The sequence below is a fragment of the Zootermopsis nevadensis genome, unplaced genomic scaffold, assembly GCF_977971745.1.
Source record: "Zootermopsis nevadensis isolate Lab colony 2312 unplaced genomic scaffold, Znev_1.0 Znev_ptg000017l, whole genome shotgun sequence".
Lineage (NCBI taxonomy): Eukaryota > Metazoa > Arthropoda > Insecta > Blattodea > Termopsidae > Zootermopsis > Zootermopsis nevadensis.
The window spans coordinates 5,445,481-5,468,235 of NW_028259149.1; the positions used below are offsets into that span (position 1 = coordinate 5,445,481).

Sequence of the window (22,755 nt, forward strand, 5' to 3'; positions counted from 1 at the left end):
TAGAATCGGTTAGTACAAGACCTAATCACTTACTCCCTTAAAGTTAATTGGTAACTATATGTAACACCTGCTTTAGCATTCAGTAACTCTGTATTTTACTCACAGAGTGTACGGGGTTCTTGTGTTCCCTAGAATAAACAGCAATTATTTATTTAAGCACCATTAACTAATTGATATTTGTAATGGAGAGGTGTCGTGTTTTCTTTTCGGTACGGACTGATGTAGTGGCAAGATTATTTGGTGTAATAATGTAACACAGTAGGTTATCAGTTTACACAAATTGTATTTGGAATTTAATTGGGGGCATGTTTCGACCATAATATAGTACAGTACAAAGCAGCATAACCTAATATTTTTGTTTCTGTAAGAACAGCAGACGGTTGAATTCAGCTCATCGCCACGGGTAGTTCGTCACGTCTTAAGGCAACTTTATCACCTTCCTACAGAATACTAGCTTTGTTCTACCAAACTTCTCACTGCAGGATACCTGTCTTACAAATTGAGTCAATTTGTTCCCAGTATTATGTTCTATTAGTTACCCCTGCTCGTTTGTTCCTTCATAGGGAAGTTTGTACGAACATTTATGTGGGTTCAGGGATTGTAGTGCAGTATCTCAGTGTAGACATTATAATTAAGTCTGCTATTTCTTCTACTGTACAGTCACAAAAATCTGTCGTTGCGACTCAGATATTTTGTAAGAATTTCTTGTCTCTCCACCCAAGCTGCATGTCCTGTCCATTGCAACTCTTAATTTTACTGTCTTAACAGTATTAACCTGTAAAAAGTCACGAAGTTTATCTCGAATTCATTGCCCCCCCCCCCCCCGAATATAGAGTTTTCGTTCCATTCTTATATTATAATTTGCGTCGTAATATCTGTTCTGTTATGAGAAGCGTTACCTTGAAATGTACTCACAAATAGAGTTTAGAAAAATCCCAAAGTTAACAGAATATGAGAGTGTAGTTGAATCTGTGACATCCTCAGATCTGAATATTCGAAGCGACATACTCGTACACAATTAAATTTCCCTCATAAACATGTAAATCTTCAGTTGGTGTTCGTGCGGCATGATATAATAAGACGTCCCAGTTTCAACTCACGAAACAAATTTACGAAGTTAGTGGCGTAATAAGAGAATTTGTAATAATAATCCGTAGCGTAACACCCCTCCGAGAGCCAAAGTCGACTAGCTTCACTGCTGGCCTCACGTTCACATGCCTAAGCAGAGGTGAATGATCATCCAACCAGATATAGAGTGACGTGTGGTCAGCCATTGCTACTTGTAGTTTTCATGACCAGATTACGCTACTCATTGTAGCTCTCCAATTTCCTCACGATGCTGAGTTGGCACTGGTCCCGTACACCGGTTGAAAATCTCATGAGAAGTTTCTTTCCCCGAGACTCGAACCAACGCGTATTCCGCATCACCGGTCCAAAGCATTGTGCCTCAAACCGCGCGGCTACGGCGCGGGACATAAGATAATTTAGAGCATTGAATTTGCATTTAATAAACCATAACACTTTAAATTTAAGGGATGTCGTATTTAATTAATGCACTTTCAGAGTCCTTGCATTTTAGTCTAATGTGTCATTGTAGAGCGTGAGTCTTGATCGCATGGATACTGTGAACGTGGTTTCGAATTCCACACCAGACATGGATGTTTTTCCTTGTCCCTGTGTTTTGCTGTTCTGTGAACGCAGAGATGTCTCGATGTGGGCTAATCATCCGTCCATCTTTCTAAACCAAGAACCCGTAAACGTTAAGGATGATTATTATTTTTATTGTTATTGTCATGGTGGTGATGAATACTGGCACAGAGTGTGAGACTATATTCCTTTGTATTTTAACTCTGTTGTGATAGTAGCAGGCATTTTACTGAAAAGGTCTTGACCAATTCAACATACTTCGGTGTTTGCGATAAGTGCTGCCATCAGTCGAGGACGTTGGTATTAACAATAAAACAGATGTCGCTCGCGCGTTGAAATGAACGACAAATTGATATTCGTTGGTGAATGAATTCTATTCATTATCTATTTCTAAGAATTGTAGCAGTTAAAACTGTAATCAGAAAAGTGTGTTAATAATTTCAAACCCTTAAAAAAGTGCGGTGATGTAATATACAGCTCGGTATAATAACATCGTGTTTGATTTTGTGACTAGCAATATTATTGGTTATGTTGGCCATTCATTTTTCGCGCTATTAAATTATATAATATAAATAATAAGCGGATTCTGGCGGTAATTAAATCTAGTTATATTCAGCATTTTACGCATAATTTAACAGAGCACAAATAAGTGTGGTGACGAGCTAACAGTATCGTGTGTGGCATGCCACAGGTGCCATGCACATGACAATACTCAAATTACAATACAACAGTTAACTGTGCTGGTTACTAGTGTAAACTAACGTTTCGTCTGATGATGGATCACTATGGAAACTACGCCAAGTAGAAGCGGATTATGGGTGTTATGTGGTAAGTCTTAATAGGAATAATAACACTGGATTATCATGGAACATAGCTTGTCGTTTACAGTGCTTGACTACTCATTTAACCAGCACGTGTTTTCTAAACTACGTGCTTCGTATCTGAATTACTGTTTAGTTATTTAGCACATTTCCTTCTGCAAAATAGTTTCAGGATACCGACCCGGTAATGTTTGTGTTGCATTTAGAACGCCGTAATATTCACTGTTGTTTCGTTACACGGGCTTGAGGTATGGGTGTTAATTTTAGAGATTTGGGATTCACATAACATTGACGATGACAGTTATGGTCTTGTGCTTTGTGACGTCGTGCAATTTTACAAGTGGTCTTCAGCCCTGAAGATTGAAGTTATATTTCTCTGCGAAGCTCTGATAACTACATACAACTATGAAACCAAAATTATCTGGTTTTAACTTTGTTGAAAGAAATGTTCATGGTTTATGTTATGTTAAGTGTGCATAAGCTACAAAAGATACACCATGCTAAGTTAAGAAATTTAGGGCAATCCGTACTAATTGTAGATGCTTCTCTGTAGTGCACTATGTCGAAATGGTAAATATTACCGACGTTTCGGGGAAATTTTTGCAACTTTTTCCAGGATCTTTTAGTCATTCGCCTAGGTGACATACAAAGATGGCTCTGCATTTGATATTAGTATTGTTTGTAGCAGGACTGTGGAGTCCGTACTAAAATCTCCGACTCCGACCCAGACTCCTTCATAAAGGCTCATAATTGTATTAATAAGGGTAAACCTACTAAAATGGTAAATGGCACCATAAGAGATTTCATCACCACTAAGTAAATCATCAGCCTTCTTTTTAGACTTATAACCTATATTTAAGTATACGTCTAATTTTTATTACAGAAATCGGTTGATTTGTAGACAGTCTGTATTCTTAAGGTACCGGAGCCAGAGTTACACAGCATTATTCCCACACCACGTGGCTCAACGCGTCCTTGAATCTCCCTAAGCGTGAGTCCACCGGCGGTTCACACGCTATAGAAATCGTTCTTAAGATTTTATATCGAGATCGGAGTCGGAGTCAGTACATTTTTACCGACTCCGACTCCACAGTCCTGGTTTGTCGGCTAGACTAAATAGCAAGTTAATTGACAGGAGAACCTAGAGTTTAGAATATACGTATGTGCTTCATACGTCATTGCCTGCCCGAAATTCGGCTTTAATTAGCGTGAATCAAACCACGAGAAGAGAGATGTCTTGTTCTGTTAACTTCTGGGAAAACATTTTTTGACGTAAATACGTCTATATTGAAGGGTCATTCGGCAAAAAAAAAGGAGAACGAAAAAGGGAAACGAAAAAGTGTAACCTGGTTACCAGGAAACGTCAATTGTTTACTCGGCATTGTTGTTACCTATAAAACATTACATTACATTACCTTACCTTACCTTACCTTACCTTACCTTACCTTACCTTACCTTACATTACATTACTTTACATTACATTCAGCTACCACAGACCCATTTTAAGCGTAACTAATTCAAGTTAAATAAGCAAAGTCTTAATCAAACTTTACTCAATTTTAGAGCATGTATAAAGGAAATATTTAGAATAAAGCCAATATATAAACTTCCTTTCCGTTTAGACGTATTTACGTCAAATTCTCCGGAACCGTGGTTCCACTATCACTTTTTTGTAACAAAAACGGACATGCGTTTGCAGAGCCGATATTGGTACAGCACAGACCAAATACGCAGGACAGCTAGTTAACCACAGTTATGGAGGAAGGTTCTGCTCGATATGAAATAACAGATAGGTTTAGATTTAGGAAAGCGCTCAGCTTTTGCATTATAGTGGACCATTACTGGCCGACAATCTTAACCTGAACTATTTCCAATACGAACCTCGGCATCATGGTAATTTAGCATAATATTGGAGACGCCATTGGTGTTCGTGCCACAAGTGGATGGATTGTCGACTTGCGGTCAACATGGCAGTCAGGTGAAGCGTTAAACACCTCGTATCCTGGAGAGCCGGTTTCACATCGTTACTGCAGTGCAATTACACGTTAATATTGATAATAAAGTGAATGTTATTCTTTAAAGTTGACATGCTGTTCCTCCCTTTCAGCTCTGGAAACACTTGGGTATTCAGTTTTGTTCTGTTGGAGGCAAATGAAACTTCGTACTTTTAGGCATGTTCGAATTTACGCGTAGCGCCTATTACAAATGATCTGACCGTCTGTCTGCACGCATGTAAGAACTCGAGAACTGCTTAATTGAATTCCATGAACTTTGATTTACGTATTGGGGGGGGGGATTCAAAAATTTATAGATACATTCCAATTTTTATGTAGATTGTAAACAGTAGCTGATTTATTTGAACATGAAACAAGTAACTTCGTGATCTAGTGGTTAGCACTCCTGATTTTTATTCGGTGATTTTCCTCTGTCCCTCCAGGCAAATGCCGGCATAGTACCTTGAATTAGGTCACGACCGCATTTTATTTTATAATATGTTACATTTATTTTATTTCATTTTACAATAAACTATATTATGTCTAAAAATTGGTACATATTATGTATGAAATTGTTGTTATTAATGAGACAATTACAGATATGTTTGACGACAAGAGATTTTGTATTATGGCATATTTTGGAGTTACTAATTTGTATAATATTTAATATTGTAGTACATGAACTAACTGAGAACATACACTGTATTTTCGTAATTTAATTCGCCTCTCTCCATTTGTCGTTTGCAGTTTCAACACATGGCTTCTTACAGTGATGAACAGGGTGGTAGGTAGGAAAATGATAGATGAAAAGGAAGAGAAACGAGAATATGCAGATTGTAGAAAGAAATTCTACGTTCAGTGTTACAAACATGCTGCCGACGAACGATTTAAGTGGCAGAAACAATAATACTCGTAGATCACTCAGGCCGCAGGTCTCTGAAAACATGCAGTTTTTAAGGTCTTTATGCATACAAATTGAACATTTAAACGTACCGAGTTCAAGTTTTATATATATATATATATATATATATATATATATATATATATAATATGTTTTTCGGCTGATTGACAAAAGTGAATAGGTATTGGGGCTTGATCCGAGAATAGGAAAATGAAAACTCATAATTTTTTAATTGCGTTATTTGCGAAATTCTGTACCTCATTGTTTCGTAAGAGGAAGTATTTTTTGGAACGTCGATATCGGTCAATTTCTTCACACAAGAATCTGGTCTTAATGGTTGCAAAAGCACGTGCCTGAATTAGGCAAATAGAGTCTTCGTTGTTTGATAAAAGTATTACAGTGTATTTGACAGGTTATATTTAATTTAGTAGTCTGAAGTTTTGGAACAAGTGATTACAAGCCTGTACTGATTTTCGTGCAGTGGAAGGGGATGATGCTTCAGAAACTAAACGACAAAGCAAATTGCGGCTGCTGAGAGGGGAGAATACTGGGTAATGCTAGCCTAGCGTCGAACAGTGGCATTTCTGATGGAGCTGTTGTTTTATGCGTTCGTGTTAAATTTCTGAAAGGAAAACATAGAAGTGCACAGAGGTTCAAAGGTTCGCACGAGATATACGCACATGCGTGATATGAAGCGACAACATAAACAATATTTTCACTTGCAGAGTGCTTCGTTCAGGGATCTTAAAGCCTGCAGTAAATATTAAAACAAGGACAAAAATAATGTCTGGAGTATGGAAAAATCAGGTTTACTTGTGATAAGACAAAATAATATACTTGTGCTTTGTAAAAATCAGAATTAGAATCGGAAGTGAATATTTATGTATTTATAGTTTATTTAACGAAGCCTTTTCAGTAGCAGAGATTGTATAGCGTCGATTCAGAGGATGGTAGTGAATAATGAATCGGAAAGGATGTGGAAGGAAGCGTTCGTGGCCTAATTTGAGGTACCATCCCGGAAGTTTCCTGGAGGGACTGAGGAAAACCACGAGTCGCATTAGGATAACCGTTATTCTGGCAGGGATTTGAACCCGAACCCTCTAAAATACGAAGCAGGTCGAAAGTGTAGACGTACCTTAGCTTTCAAATAATCTTCCATAATCTACACTGTTTTTCTTTACTTATATGCATACTACCTCATTTTTAGTCATAAATATCACCAAAAAGAAGAAGTTTTCATGTTATAATTACAAGAGAAGGAATACGGGCCTAGAGTTATCGAGGTACTTTTGAATCAGGGGCTTAGAATTTGTGTTTCAAAGCGATCTGCAAACATAGAAACAGAAGTCTCAAAGGTTCTGGCCCCTACATCAAAGGAACTAAGTCTGTTCGTAGCATATTGCTTTTAAAGGTTTCTAGTCTAATTAGTTTCAAATATATACATAGGAACAACTTTATGAATAAATATATCATTATTAAATTGTGACATAGTTTTGCAGGCAGTCTGAGGTTAGGATTTGGTCGAATATAGCCAACATCAAAAATGGCCTTTTCCTTTTTCAAAGGCCAAACATTGATTTGTATGGGAAATCGCTAGTTTTTAGTATAACACTTCTTAGGTCTTCGTTCTTGCGTCACTTTTACCCTTACGGATTTATGGAACTCCTTTTCTAAGAATAAGGGAAAATTTCTACGTCCATGGTAGATATTTAGCCCTGATTCATGGTTCTTAATATTTGGAGTTTCTTCGTCAGTGTGCGAATACTTTTGTCTCATGTCGACAGTGAGACAGTAATTATGACATAAACATGTGAACAGAGTCTATTTACGGCTCTCTTAACGCTTATAAAATTTAATATTTTGGTGTTTTGAGTTGTAGTACACTGTTTTTGCCACTTTGTGATGGTCATGTTCCCCTGGAGCTTCGGCAATGTCTTGTAGCAGTTTAATTTACTACTTGCAGGCAACAGCCGCTTACCACCAGTCGCTGTATAATTAATCGTCGCTACCAAAATGTGACAAGCAAAGGGGAACTATTCTTCCCTTAAGTCTGAGCCTGGGCTTTACGCAGTAGAAGGCAACGTAAGAAAGCCTGTGAATTTGTCAGCTAATCCTTACCGAGCGAGATGTTTCCGATGAAGTTTAGTTGGAGTTTTCAGTGAACCAACGTAGATCACCTACTTTTGAGCGTTTATTCATTGCGAAGCGCCGTTAAAGACGACGTGGTAGAGTAAAACAAGGCAAAATCCCTGACGTTTATACAGCCTACATGTTCCCATGTCACCTGCTCTTGTTCCGGGCATTTATCCTCTCCACTTAACACATCCATCCTTCTTTTAGTGGAACCAGGTGTTTTTACACAAGAGTGTCCCATGATCAGTCGCTTTAATTCACATAATTAAGTATCGTACGTGACTTATCTGTGAGTTTGTTTCTAAAAATATGACGAAAATGTGACCTACATGACGATAGTAGTAAGCTTAGATGCAAGGCAGCCGTCTCCGGCCAAATATTTGAACTTCGGTCCTTCTGTATACGAAGAGGGAATGCTAACCACTCGGCAATTACGTTCTGATTTCAGTCCAAATAAAATCACGTGGAAATATTTCCTTGTTTATCTGATTTACTGTAATTCACGAATGGTATGACGTCATGGTTTTCAGTATAGAGTTTGTAGAACCCAGTACTTTGTTCAGCAATCTATTGTTTAGATTGGTATTATCATTGTTTTTTAAACAAAGGCTAGATTATAACCTGTTATTTTAGTGAAAAATATCAACCATATTCGTTTTATAATGGAAATACATTAAAACTGTTGTATGAAACGTACGGTTTTGGCTTGAATCGATGCAATCTCTGCTCGAATAAGAGCGACTTCATAGGTTAACAATTGGTTAGAAGCAATATTCGAAGTATGTAAATGAGGAGAGTACACGTTTAGCTAATTCTAGGCGCGTCTGTCTGGAAGGACTGTGTTCAAAGGGTGACAAGTGTGCGGGGTGTTTCATGGAGAAGGTTGGTGCCGGGGTTTACAATGCAGGGGCCGCAACACGGGGCGAATTGGTGGACGTGAACATTATACACACGAAAACACATATTGACCAAAGTAACCGTTCCTTGTCTGAAAATGGAAACCAAATTAAATAAATAAAAACTAAAATCAAGAAAATGAAACAAAATACGAAAACCAAGAACGTTACACAGAGAAACCAGAAATGTATATAGAATTCAGGTTGAAGTATGAAGTGAACTGCACAGATACAGAGTTTCTAACAGAATAAGGATGATTTATTACTGACAATGAATTTTATGTGTATTCACGGTTCGCGCAATTCTTCCGTGCAAAAAAAAATAATTTTTGTCAAATTATTGGCTTGGAGCAAGTTCCCTGGCCTCAGATTAATTTAAGTTCTCTATCTGGCTTGGTTATACAATTTATCTCTTTTGTTTCTCATTTTATCGACCTGCACAAGTAGTTCACTTCAGACTGCGTTGCAACTCGCTCTTGATAGTGGTTGAAAGTAAAAAGCTAAGTGGCAGCTTTGAAGTTTTGAGTGTTCATATTTTATACTATGATTTTACATGAAAGGCTTTCCTATGTAATGTTTGTTCTTATAAATAGAAACAATTATTACAAAGTGGGGTAGACTGTGTCACAGTTTAGATTCCAAGTGGACTAAATTAAAATTTACTTTAAAGTTTCAATGGGAAGTGCACGGCTTAATCACTTACTAGTTTTGTCTTTACGTGAGATTTTAATGTTACAAAAGTTGATTTCTCTATTTGGGTCGTGTTCGCCTTGTAATAATAGCGTGTTATATTTTGTATTCAATTAAAACTCACTTTTGCTATAGCGCAAAACTGCAAAGTACAGTGACAAATTACCCCTAAACTTGGCTAATTCTTAATGTCTTCTTCAAACAAATTCTTAACAGAAGAAATTGACCGGCGTTTCAAGGTGCTTGCTGCCTCCATCGCCAAGGCGATCATCATGCATCGCTGTGATGATGGAGGGTGTAAACATCTCTGAAATATCGGTGAAATTCTTCCAAACTACACTGCGCGACATCCCAGAAGACAGTTATCTTTATTCGTAATAATTGTTACTGTATTATGATCATCACTGTCATTTTTGTCTTTTTGTATTTCCCTCTAATTTGTTTTTGAGAGCACATCGTCCTTATTTATCACATAAATAATGCCAAACGGAATTGAACTACTCAGCGCGTATACCAAGTGTCAAGAAGTCGGTCATAATGCGCTTTAGTACGTACATAAAGTGTCAGAGTGGTGAGTTGCCATGGGAACGCTACTGGTGCTGGCACAAGAAGTTGGTGTTATTCCGGATGGAGCATAGTAAAATGAGAACTTGCACGGTGTGTTACCTCTCCCTCAACCCGTAATGTACTACAGAACCCTCTGTTTAATTATGGTTAATAAATGGAATTAAAATCGGCCCCATGGGATCAAGAGCTGGTATGAGTATACTGGAGGATGATTGCAGTGCTCAACAAAATGTTTAACGGTGAATTAATATGAAGTAAAATGGAAAGAACAAACTACTTTTTTTTAAATTGTAGAGGGTGAATATGGTTGCAAAAAGAAGTCTGTTGTTTGTGGAATTGTGATTGATTGCTGGTATAGTATCATAGCAATTAATTAGAAGTATGAAGATTTCTGGGTTGTTGCGCTGTGTAGTCTGGTCGATGTTAACCAACGTTTCAGAGGTCATACTGCCTCCGTCATCAGGGCGATCTGATGACGGAGGCAGTATGACCTCTAAACGTTGGTTAACATCGACCAGACTACACAGCGCAACAACCCAGAAGACGGAAATCTTCATACTCACCGCTGTGAGAACCTCAAGTCTTACATAATTAGAAGTACATCACAATTTGTTTATAGGTGAGTGTGATATTTCACTGTTTCAATTACCATCGTTTAAGGCCATAAACTTAACAGTTCTAGTTAATATGTAGTGATGGTCTTCTAGGTTATGACGCCAAATGGGCTTCCAGGTGGATATCAAACGTTTTGTAGGAACGTGATGCTTTCATGTATTTTATACGGAGATTACATTATTCTGTCCAAATATCAGAAATTATACACTGAGAACGTGATGGTCTTATGCTGCTATTAAACATCTCTGGGCATCTCTCGCGAAATTACCCTAATCATTGGTCTCATGAAGTGAAAAGTCCGATTTCTGCTGTCTTTATTGTTTCTCTGGTCGTTCACAGTCGGTTTGCAGTTTGTACCGTTTTCGATAATAGCGCACTCCATACATATTTTAGAAGTCGTTCAGAATTTCCAGAGCGTCATTTATGGTGAACCGTTTGAAATTCGCTTCCACTAACCGCGACCGTACTTCTGGGTTATGCTAACTAAAAGCTTTGCCTCTGTTTTCCAGGAACTAGCTACACGAGTTATATCATGCATCTCGTGTGGTTATCAGCCTCTGCATGTTCATAATAACTTAGTAAACAGTAAAATGAGACTGATCTGAGTTACAGGATTTCCAACTGTAGGGGTATTACTCCTTTAATAGGGCTTTTGAACTAGAGTTTTGTATTATAGCCCAGCAGTCTTCCCTGTGGTAAGCAAAAGTGTAACTAACCGCAAACTGAAATAAATCTTATTATTCTTCGTTCTCGTATCATCCATCCATCCATCAAATGACCTGGTTTCCCTCTGCCCCGACTCCGCCACACACACGCTTGTATGTATTTGAATGTAAGTAAGCTGTACGTCATGATGCAATGAAATCTTGTTGGGCGATCAGTAGAGTGGGGCTGAAGATTTTTAAACTGTTTCTGCCTCCATAATCAGAGGTGATGGAAAACGTAACAGACAAGTGGACAAATAATACTAATATCGTGACAGAAATACTGTAACAGAAACATTGTAAATGGGAGTTGCTTTTAAGAAAAAATACCTTGTAGATGGAGGCAGTATATTTCTCCTTTGGTATCTACCGAAAACTCCAAACGACATCATTACTCAGAGGACCAACGTCACCATAATGATTCAAAGTCCTATTGCATTGAAAATTTCTGTCTTATGGGTTGTTGCGCTGTGTGGTCTGGTCGATGTTTACCAACGAGCGATTTGATGTTTATGTATTTTTTTTATTTATAGCACATATGTAAAACTTATGCACTATATAAGAATCGCACAGCATTCACGTTTTTTTGCATGTGGTCACGATAGTTATACTAAGTTTTTCATGTCTGTTATAAATAAATAATTACACTAGCTTCAAAGCGTCCACTAATTGTATGGACATTTGCAGAACGTGTAATTATTTATTTATAACACATAATAAAAACATGTACCACGAAACTCACACAACATTACAGTTTTTCACATGTGGTCGTGGAAATTCTTGCATGTTTTCCTTTAGTTTCTTTCAAATCGTCGGATAATTTATGAACAATATACCAATGTAATTGTGTGGACGGTTGATGACTTGTCAGATATTTTACTACACATTGTGTTCTGTAATCTGAATGTCCCGCGTACAGCTGTGCTGTTGTTAATGGCGATGTACGTTAACGTTTATCTGGTTTCGACTCTGCAGGATCGATATCCATTAGCGCCGTCACTTTTATCCGTTGTCAGGTCGGTTCCGACCTGCTGTATGTCAGTCCCACACGATCTGTCGTCGTCGTGTCTCCTCATTTCATTTCCAGTCTCTCTGTCACTTTTTACATCTTTGGCCCACTTTTTCTCCATTTCTTAGCTGAATAAAGTTGTTACTGCAATTTTGTGCAACATTTTCTTTGACACGCTTATTGCGATTGATTGAGGGAAAAGTCTGTGGTTTCATTTCATCGCATTTAGGAGCAAGTAATTGTAGACTGTTACAAGGCAATTGGATCTGTCTACAGAAAGAGTACAAAATTTTCCTATCAAAATACTCAGATTTGGATCAACTATTACCTGGGTCACCAGAAAACAGTGCACGTTTTAGACAGAAAAGTAAATTTAGTGATGGTAGGATTTAGTGCAAGGCACTAAGATTTCACAATTTATATAAAAATTGCTGTAGATGGTAATATTACATTTGTCTGGTAGAAAAATTATATTCAGTGCAGATGTTATTTCTTAACTGACATACTGACCCATTGTATCTTATATATCAATATGGATTATACGTGTTCATATAAATGCTTCTGATTTCTGTATGGAATCTTCTACAGGTTTATTTAATCATTTAAGGCAAAGCCTTACGCTGACTTAAAATAAGCAACTAACATATCCTTACCCTTCCCTTCCAATTAATCGTACCTAAACACCATGTCTTCGCCGTGTCCTAAACATTGTTCAGTGTTCAGAAAAGATAGCGTGACCCACAGAGGTCAATACCATTGGCCAGGAAGGTTGTAATCAGAGTAATAGTGTACGACTGTGCATCATCTGACATTTTAATGTTACAGAGTTTTGTGTGTGACGTGCGCTTATTATTTTATAATTAGGTATTATGCCCGACAGGACACTCAATTCTGACCTCACATTCGAAGATATCCAGTCTTTTTAGTTTACAGATAATTAAATTATCTACTAGTTACCCATCCACATTTCATGTAATGACTGAGGTTGTTTTAGTGATGCTTCATTCAATTATTTAAATAAATAAACGTGACTGTTTGAAGTATAGACGTTACAGTTTGTGTTGTACATGAACGGTTGGTGTTATGAAGTCAATACATTTTTTTTTCTTTCCTGTAACTTCGTTTCAATTTGGTTTAAACTAATTAGGCTCTTCGAGGGCATGATAAATGCATCTTCCTTTCCTGAATCGAATGGAAAGTAAGTAAGTAAGTAACTATATTTCAGAACCTCGGTTTAGTGTCCTTTAATTCTGGGGTTGTAAAATAGAGTCAGGTTTGTTTAAAATATAGTCACCGCTTTTTGAAATGATTAAGAATTCAAAAGTGAGACAGTTCCAGAGATTCAGGAAGGCGGGAGAAGTCTCCTAGAACCAATTTGAAGGCAGCATGAATAAAACCACGATATAACTGATGTTGTAGCTAATAGGAAAACGTTTGTGTTAATTTTCGATGTAGCGACGGTGTAACATGTAACAACTAATGAGATTATGCAGCGTTAAAGTAGAGCTTACAAGAACTTGAAGGCAGGAAGATTCGTGTGGATTAGTCTACAGAGGAATCAGGGAGAAATCGAGAAAGCATTTATCTCCATAGTTTTGGACATCGCAAATATGGTTTGAATGTGTCGGTTTTGAAATGAGACCAGCTTGATGAATGGTCAGGGTGACGATTTCTGTGTTACAGAATCTGAAGGACCGAGAAGGGATATTTGAAACCCAATTGAAGGATTGAAGGACAGACATTTTAGTAAGTGGAATATTAACAACGATAAACAGTATTATATGTTTATTTATAAACTTAGTGGGACAACAATATATCCTCCGTGTTTCAGTTTATTGTGTTAAATTAATTAAATTAGTTCTGAAAGTTTCAACTTAAATGAGTGTTTCAATTTTGTGATCATTTTGCGGACGTACATCCGATACCCTGAGCCATCTCCCGATTGGAAAATTTATATCATAATCTTGCTCTGAATCATTCTGTCTGCCACGGTTATTAATAGCACGGGTGTTAACGAAACTGATTAGAAAGGTCATTTAATTTAACGGTACGTATGCAGACAGCACAACTCTCAAGCAGTGACGTTTCTTCTGGGTATGTCTTGTTCTGTTTAAATCAACCAAATGGGGAGATATATCTAACTGGGACATGATTAGCCTCTCCTGTTGATCACTTTTGTAACCGGATAAAGTCTAGTGGTCGAAACTCTGGACTTGGTGAAGATAATAATGAAAAAGAAGATGGCTGTCTTCTGAGTTGTTGCGCCGTATGGTCTGGTAGTTGTTTACGGTCTCCCTGATGATGGAGGCAGCAAAGACCTCTAAAACGGAACAACTCAGAAGACAGCTATCTTCAGACTCAATGCAGTGAAAATATCAAATCCTACGTAATAATGATAATGTTTAAGATAATCTCAGTTTTCTATAACGGATGATACTGTGATAAATTTTAAGTTCTCTTTCAATTCTGAATGCAGAAGAAAATCAAAATATCTTTTATATTTACTCCTATAATTGATAGTTTTGTGGTTGGTTCCGTCTCACAGGACGTAAACGTATTATGTGTAGAATAATTTAGGATCAATGTTCAGAAACTGAATGTAGGAAATAAGTGGATTAACTTTCTGGGATATGTGGTTGTCGTAGTGGTGAAGAGGTATGTTTGTGTCTTTAGGGTACGGATATTGTGTAGTGTTGTAGATGGTTACGAAGATGGAGGCACAAAGTGCCTCCGAAACTTTGGTAAGTGTCTACAACACTACATGGTGTCACAAAACAGAAGACCACAGCAAAAATTGATTAGGTTTTTGTAGCGTAGTCATGGTAACGGATAGATGTGACCGCAGGCATTGTCGACGTAGCCAGCAGGTGCTCGACGGGTGATCAGGAATGAAGCAACCGCGCCAGGTCTAGGTGTGTCATGTCGGAACACCTGCAAGTAAAACACGGTCGTATATTAATTATGAATCTTTAATGTCTCTACCTACGAGATTTGTTGTTGTAAAGATTAATTTTCATTCGAGCCTCTTAATCTTAGTCACAGACTTCAGTATTTTTTGACGTAAATACGTCTATAAGGAAGGGTCATTCGGAATAAAATATGGAATTTTAGTGACTGTTAGAACACTATAACAAAAATAGCCTATAAGTAAAGGTCTTACTACAGCAGAGGGCTTTCTTAATTTTGGAAAGATCATCTGTCCTATATTTGTACGCAATGTAAAATCAACTTCAAAAGGACACAACACACAGTAAGTCCTGTCTAAGCTGCACACTGAATATATGCATGCCTGTACTCAAATTTAAGAAAAAATTGGCGTACAAAAGTGCAGATTGTAAGTACATTTATTCCTTCTGATACAATGCTCGGAGGAATTCTTTTACTTAATTTCCTTTGAAGATTTCTGGAGTTGCAAATGCGTATGAAGAAAGCCATCACAGCGGCCAGTGTAGGACAAAGTAGATTGTGATAAGATGCGAACCAGGATGTGCGATAAAACTAGTTTAAATTGACAAAGCAGAGCGGCAGTAGGAGGTAGGATACATGTTGCTAAGCAACCATCGACAAAGTACAGGCACAAGAGAGGAAGCCGTGCTCTGTCTGCAGTTACCAATGCATAAAACATAAAACATTCGATGTGAAACACAAAGTAGCTAAAACTGGGACACATAATGGACAAACAGATAAAGGGACCCAGCTTTGAACATCAGGACTAAACAAAACAGAAGTAGTTTAACAAGGTTTGCCTTCTGCTTCAAGGAATATTCCCTACGTCTTCACCAGTCCTTGTCCTATTGTTTTTGTCTGTTTGTTTTCGGGAGGTCCAGGGTTACAATTTTGGCTCGGAGACCGGCTATCTTGGCAGGTTTTGTGGTTTTCCTCAGTCCCTTCAGATAAATGCCAGGATAGTACTTCAAATTAGGTCACGATCGCTTCCTTACTTTTCCGTTAAAATCTATCCGATAAATGTTAATGTACGTTCGTAATCCAGGGTTTAATTAAAACCCGTCTTGTAGTTCAGAAAATTATACCCGTTGAGAGGAATTCCCATTAGCGGATTACAATTCACTTCGTATAGAGAACGAATACAAATAATATTAATGTAGAAATAAACTCAGAAATTCTTATTTTGTTGCCCCTAAGACCATTTCATCATCTTACATTCTTTAAAAGAATCTAACACTAAATATATAAAAAAACTATAATGTAGTGTGTAACCTCGGATTGCCAACCTTTATGCCATTATCATGAGTGATGTTTTCATATCGTGTCTGTAAGACCACAGCTTTGAAAAGCGACTTACTAAGTGGCGTTAATGAAGAACGCTGCTGGCGATCAAAACTGTCGGGAAGAGGAGGAGACAGGGGAGGTTTAATCTCGAACGAAGCCGTCGGAGACATTCGGTATTACCTCAAATTTTACATCTTCGGTGTGCAGGAATTTCCTTTCACAAGCACATATCCAACATGAATAGTGACTGCGATGTCCGGTCACGTAGTAGACTTTTTCTTTCGGACAGGAGTAAAAAAAAAACCTTCATCTTTCAGTTTGTAATATCGTGTTGCTGTCTAGATTTCAAAAGAATGATCCAAGGTAAAGCATTTTAAAGTGTCATGTTAGAATCAGGTCCACTCCCGTTCTCACTACAAGACTGATCAAGGACTACGGCGTGATTCGATAGTTCCGTCTTCCTCTCGGCCTTCCTGGGAGTCTTTTGCCTTTCATTTTTATTCCACTTTTGCTTTAGTATTCTTCGACCTTCCTCGCTGATTACATGTCTGTTGCACTCCATTGTTTTTCGTCCTACTTCAGTTCCTCGCTAAATCGCTTCTGTCTGCAAGTTAACCTGACGACGACGCGACTGCGAGCCAATGAGCGAGCTGTGGCAGCAGCTCTGTTGCCAGGGGCGGCGTAATTTGAGTTGCCCTTTGGAAATAATGACGAAAACGATGCATAATTCTATGGCGTCTGTTGGCCTTTGTGTCGAAGTATGAACTTCACACAGTCTGAACTCATGTTTTTAAAATCTTGGTAAATGTAACACAAAATACACCGGCTGCTTTGACTTAAAATAAGATTTTTATGAGTGTTAAAATTATCTTGGAGGGGGGAGAAAATATTTTTGTGTCTTCACTTGAAAATTTCAACTTCTTACGAGAGTCGAGGCTTTCATGGCGGTGATATTGACGCTGTTACTCTTCTGGGTCTGGGGCCATGTAAACTCGACTGTAGATGCCAGCGATTTGGAGGAACGCACTGTCTCCGTCTGCAGAGCTGAACTTCTTAACGTTTATTCGGATTTAGGTTACGTTTTGCTTATGATATATACTTTTAATGTAATTATTGATCTATTCATGAATTCTTTAATGGCGGTTTTTCAAATGTATCGGTTATCTAAAGTAGAATAGCGTTATGGATGATTAATTCGCTGATTTTAAGGTAAAGGAGTATAATTTCAATTAGTTGAGGAAAGAAGAAACAATTTTCGAGTTCTCACCAGTCAGGTTTACTGATTTATCAGAAAAATCTGACGTAAATATGATTACATAAAAAAATTTCACAAACTTAAGACCGAAGTGTCATTTTCGCTAAATTACCATGAATGTGCTACAGTTTTCCCCAGAAAATGTATTAAAATAGAATCGACTTGCACATTACAAAAATATGTAACCCTAAAAGTCTCTTTGAATTTCATGTAATTTACATCCGTTTTTCTCTCAGTGTCTAAATTAAGCATACGAATACCCACAGGATAATTAACCGTTACTTCCGAGAGACATTAGTAAGAACTAAAGAAATATTCAGTGTCACTCCACAGTTTTAACAAACCTTATACAAACTAGTGTTGCGTAGAAGAAATTACACGTATAATTAATGTATACAACTTTTATTTTAAAACAGTATTGGATACGGTGTGTGTTTTATGAAATACACTGCAAAAAGTTTTCTGTTGTGAAATAACAAACTACTTGAACATTATGCATAATTTTCGTTTAATTAAAACACGACGTTTCTGAGATTAGAATTATTTTCGTCTGCAAGTAAAACCTATTGTATCGTGCCCAATCGATAAAGCCAGTCTTTATTCCGGACTATTGGTTTAGCTAAATGGAGTAGATTTTACCTAAAAGAAAACGAAGAAACGTTGTGTTTTTAATTAAATGATGGTGATGTTATTTGCCCAAGAAGTATTTTATTTTTATAATACATCACAAACCTAACGAATGTTAGCTCCTCAACAAATATTCAGCAGCAGATTTTAGAGTAATTGTCAGGGAATTTATTAAAAAAATGTGAGAAGGAAGTCTAGTTACAATTTAGGTTCTGAAATCTTGACTCGGTGGCGCAAAATAGACATTTTATGGAGAGGACATAAGGACTGGACTTCTGAGTTGAATTACCTGCTCTCTGCGGACCAATATATACCAATTCCTTCATTCTGTCTGTTCCTCGAGTCATTCTATGAATCTGGTAATGCCTTTCATTCAATATAAAGAAGGAAATAAAACGTGGAACGAAGAACTTACAAAGACCAATTTCCATTTCATTTCTGCAACTCATCCTTTCCTCACGCTCCTTTTATGCGATTCCCTCGTCTTTACCTCCATTATCCACAGCAGGTAGTGGATTACTGGTCTCCCCATTGGTTAGACAAAAAATCCGGAGCTTTTCAGGCCACCTTCTTTGAAGGCAACCATATATGATAGAATCAGTGCGTTAGATATTATTATTTATCGGGTCACTTGGCCATGCCTGCACCAAAGTAAAGTACTACACAACTTGGAAACTTTATTAATTATGTAAAAAATCACCATTCGTTTGAGAGACAAGTAGAACCAAGCAGGACGTATATTAAATGAGGTTTCTAGTTCTTACGACTGCGATTTGAAGATGGCTGTATTCTGGGTTGTTGCGCCATGTAGTATAGTAGAAATTTACCGACGTTTCAGAAGTGCTTATTGGGGTGATCGCCCTGGTGATGGAAGCACAAAGGAGCTCTGAATCATTGGTGAAGTTCTACCAGACTACACGGCGCAACAACCCAGAAGACAGATATCTTCAGACTCACCGCCATAAAAACCTCAAATCCTACTTTACAGTTTTGACTTTTTATTAGGTTAGATTTTTGTGGCGAAGACTAACAGATGGGAGATAATGCCTCACATATTGTTCCAAAACACTCTACGTGTATAGCTCCATTATTGAAGATAATATTAAAATTGACCCTAAGCGACTTGGATCTGATGATGTAGACGGGTTTCATTTGGCACAGGGTAGGACCCAGTGTTGAACTTTTCTGAACACGGAGATGAATATTCGGGCTACATAAAAGTTGTGAACATTTCTGTTTACTAGAGCGACTACTAACTTCTCAAGACAGACTCCTGTTCTGTTTCGTTAGGGCTGTGTCATTATTTGGTCTGCTTTATAAACGGTCTTGTTGCACTTAGAGAATATCATCAATTATTAATCAGACGTGCTGTTCTTTGAATTTAAAATGGCTTCCAAATCAATTAACGGCAGTCATTATTGAATGCATTTGTTTTCCTCGGTGCTACCTCCGTTCCGTTTTAACAAAATGCGTATTTCTTCATTGTGGTAAAAACAAAGCAATTTCAAAATTCTAATAACAAAATTATGAGTTCTGTAAAGATCGAGATAGCCTGAATGGTTTTCCAATCTACGTTTAACTCCGCGGAACAGAATAAAGCTCTCAAGTGTTATCATTCTAAAGCGGCGAGATGTAAGTGTTGAGATTAATTCTGCATGGACAAACGACGAGGTTTCTCTACTAGTTGTGCATTTTAAGAAGTCCTTTACTCCATTAAGTTAATTTAATTTAGATATTAAAATCCTTAAAAGATCTCGACGTATGTTAGATGTGCAGATGTCCACAAATCCTGGCAAATTGTCTTTCCCTGATTTATTATATTGTAAAATTCACAGAGAAGAAAATCTTGAGCTCAGTCAGAAGATCAACAACTTTTTTTCACAATTGAGACTTCTGAAAAGTCTTAAATTCGAACCACTTTCGTTTGCAGCTGTAAATTGTATCTCCAACATGTTTAGACGCCTTCATGCGTCTTGAAAAATCGGAGTGTTTATTCGCATTACGGAGATCCGCAGACTTCCAGTTCTCCGTCATTATAAACTTTTCATCAGAATAAGAGTCACAGGCTAGTTCACTTACACCATAAATATAGAGAATTTCTCGAAAGTCAGAATAAATTTGAAATCTTTAAAGAATATTCCTCTTTAATTAGCTTGGCGCTAAGCGCAACATGTGGTCCGCATTTTCGTGGCGTGGCAGCGCGTCCCAGGATGGCTGCTGCATGCATGGGGTTAGACGAGAGAGTCCCCTCTCCCGGGCAGCCAGGGGCCCGCGATATCGATCCGCAGTACCCTACAATGTTCTATTGCACTTTCCACTGATGCGTACAGAATTTCTTTAATTTATGTCAGTACTCCCTTTTATAGCCTCCCTTTGTTAAGTGTAGTGACTGGAATCTCTTGTCAGCAGTAATCAAAGGAATTCTTAACGAAATCCTCACACAGAAACACTGACGATTTTCGTAAAAGTAATCAGATATTTAAAATGTAAATATTTGTCGGATGCGATAGATGAAACACTAAAACAAAGTGGCACTTCCAGATAACGATGTTTTTATGTGTATTACTTTTAGATGAATCCAACCGATCGCAGAGTCGTATAAAGATCTTTCTTGATCGTGACACTGGGTTTCACGATTTTCTCTATCCTTAGGAATGTAAAGGCGCCTTTTATTTCAGCTTCAAATTTATATTATTTATGCTCGCGTAAACCCCTGCAGGAAGACCGTCCGGTGGCAATTAGATGTGAGACTTCGTGAACCTCAGGGCGGAAATGGACGCTGTGGCAAAGAATAAAACTAATGGAAGCTAATGGGAATTATATTTTTATAACTTTCATTGAGTCTGAAATCCCTTCTATTGGAAAATCACTGAATTATGTTTGGCGTAGATAAATATAGATAAATAGCTTGTAGGCTACACAAAAAATAAAATTCCCTAAAGAGTTTGTTGGTATGAGAATTTTAGCCCTTGTAAACTACTACAAGATATGAAAGAGTGAAAATTTAATTTTTAAGTCTAATTGCCAGTATTCGAATTGCATTTTCTAGTGGGAATGTCTGTTTTCCGTTGTTTTAGTTGACACAGTTTATTAATAACGACCTACAGTGAAGAAGATTGATTTATATAGTGAATTTGTAAATTAAAATAGAATTATTACAATATTTCCTGGAACGTAATATTATACATTTTCTGTTTTAATTATGTTTTCCTCTAGTTCACTGTTTTGGATATTAGAAAGCGAGATTTTAATATCGGTATCGAAATTTAGTTAACACATGTATTTCCTGGTAACAGCTATCTAAAATAGGACCGTCAAACTCAACGTTTGCCCCGGAGGAAATTTTAAATTCGATTATGAGTCGTGGGATTTATCATCGAAGCGTGAAATGAAGGAGTTGTCTGAAAGCGTAGTTGCATATATTTTATTGGGCATTCTAAATTCACCTATTATTTAAAACAATTGCAGTTGCCTTACGTAATTAAAGTTATCGCGATTTACTCGTAATTGGAATAACAATTTTAAATTATTTATAAATTGAAATACACAAAACACTAGTAACAAGTATGAAACTGGCAGAATAGAATTCTTCCCTTTCATTATTGAAATTATCTTAAACTTCTCGCAATACAGGAGATTTAAGAATAAATAAATTGTATTCATTTTGGATATTGCTTCGTGTGCTTGATGTTCTGGTCTAACAAGTGCAAGTTACAAAATACTGAACATAAATTATAAAACACAGGTAATTGAGGCTAACGCTCGCGACGAGCTTAACTACTCGAACAATGCTTGGCTGACTGGAGCTGGTTAGCGATGTATTTCATCTGACCTGTTCTGCTGTGTTATAGTGTGTGCGATACCACTGAACCCCAAAAGTAAAACAGAAGGTATAGTTTTCAACGTGTTAGCCGGGATAACATGTTTAATATGTACGTTCCACCCTTGTCTAACTGCATTTAATTAATCGAGTTTATATTTGTTTAATAACGACGCAGATTGTATGAGTTGACAAAATTTGACAGGTTGGAATTCTCCAAATTTGAGATATTTGATGTTACATGTAGGATTTAGTTTATGAAGGCATTTCTGCTTATTTAATTTTCCATGTATTGAAAGCTAAAATCGCACGTAATCCATTTTGTTTATTATTCCATGTTTGGTGTCATGATAAGTTCAATAAAATCGAGGTTTATTTACGTAATATCATGCGTGATTAGTAAACGACCCAATACATTGAATTTAATTGAAACAAGATGAGTGGTAGCAACGTAACAAGCCATTCCCATTTTCCGTCGCAGGTACGCGTAACTAATACTAATTCAAGTGACTTTACATAGTACTACATGTTTTCTTCCAGCGCAAATAAATTAATGACTCTTGTGTGTTTAGAGATTAAATCTATTTATCTTATTTTGTGATAGTTTACATTGAGATGTTTAAATCATATCAATGGTATGGAAATATTATGCTATTACAATATCCCTTGACCCTTTGCGTAGGGAAATAATTTGATATGTGGATTAATTTACAAAATAAACAGTTTTTATTAATAAATTTGCATAACAGACAACTCATTCAATTCTTTAATGACAAATAAATGGTTTCTGACGCGAAATTTTATAAACGTTATCTTTTAACCGGCAGCGTCACTAATCCAAACAAA

General features: G+C 37.2%; 1 long non-coding RNA gene across 1 annotated transcript in view; it reads left to right on the plus strand.

Moving 5' to 3' along the window:
* Nucleotides 1–1,988: 1,988 nt before the first annotated feature.
* Nucleotides 1,989–22,755, plus strand: part of LOC110834463 (uncharacterized) — a 32,015-nt gene continuing 11,248 nt past the window's right edge. The window contains exon 1 of the long non-coding RNA XR_002544598.2: nt 1,989–2,475. This is a non-coding gene — a long non-coding RNA (uncharacterized LOC110834463). The remainder of the gene's footprint in view (nt 2,476–22,755) is intronic.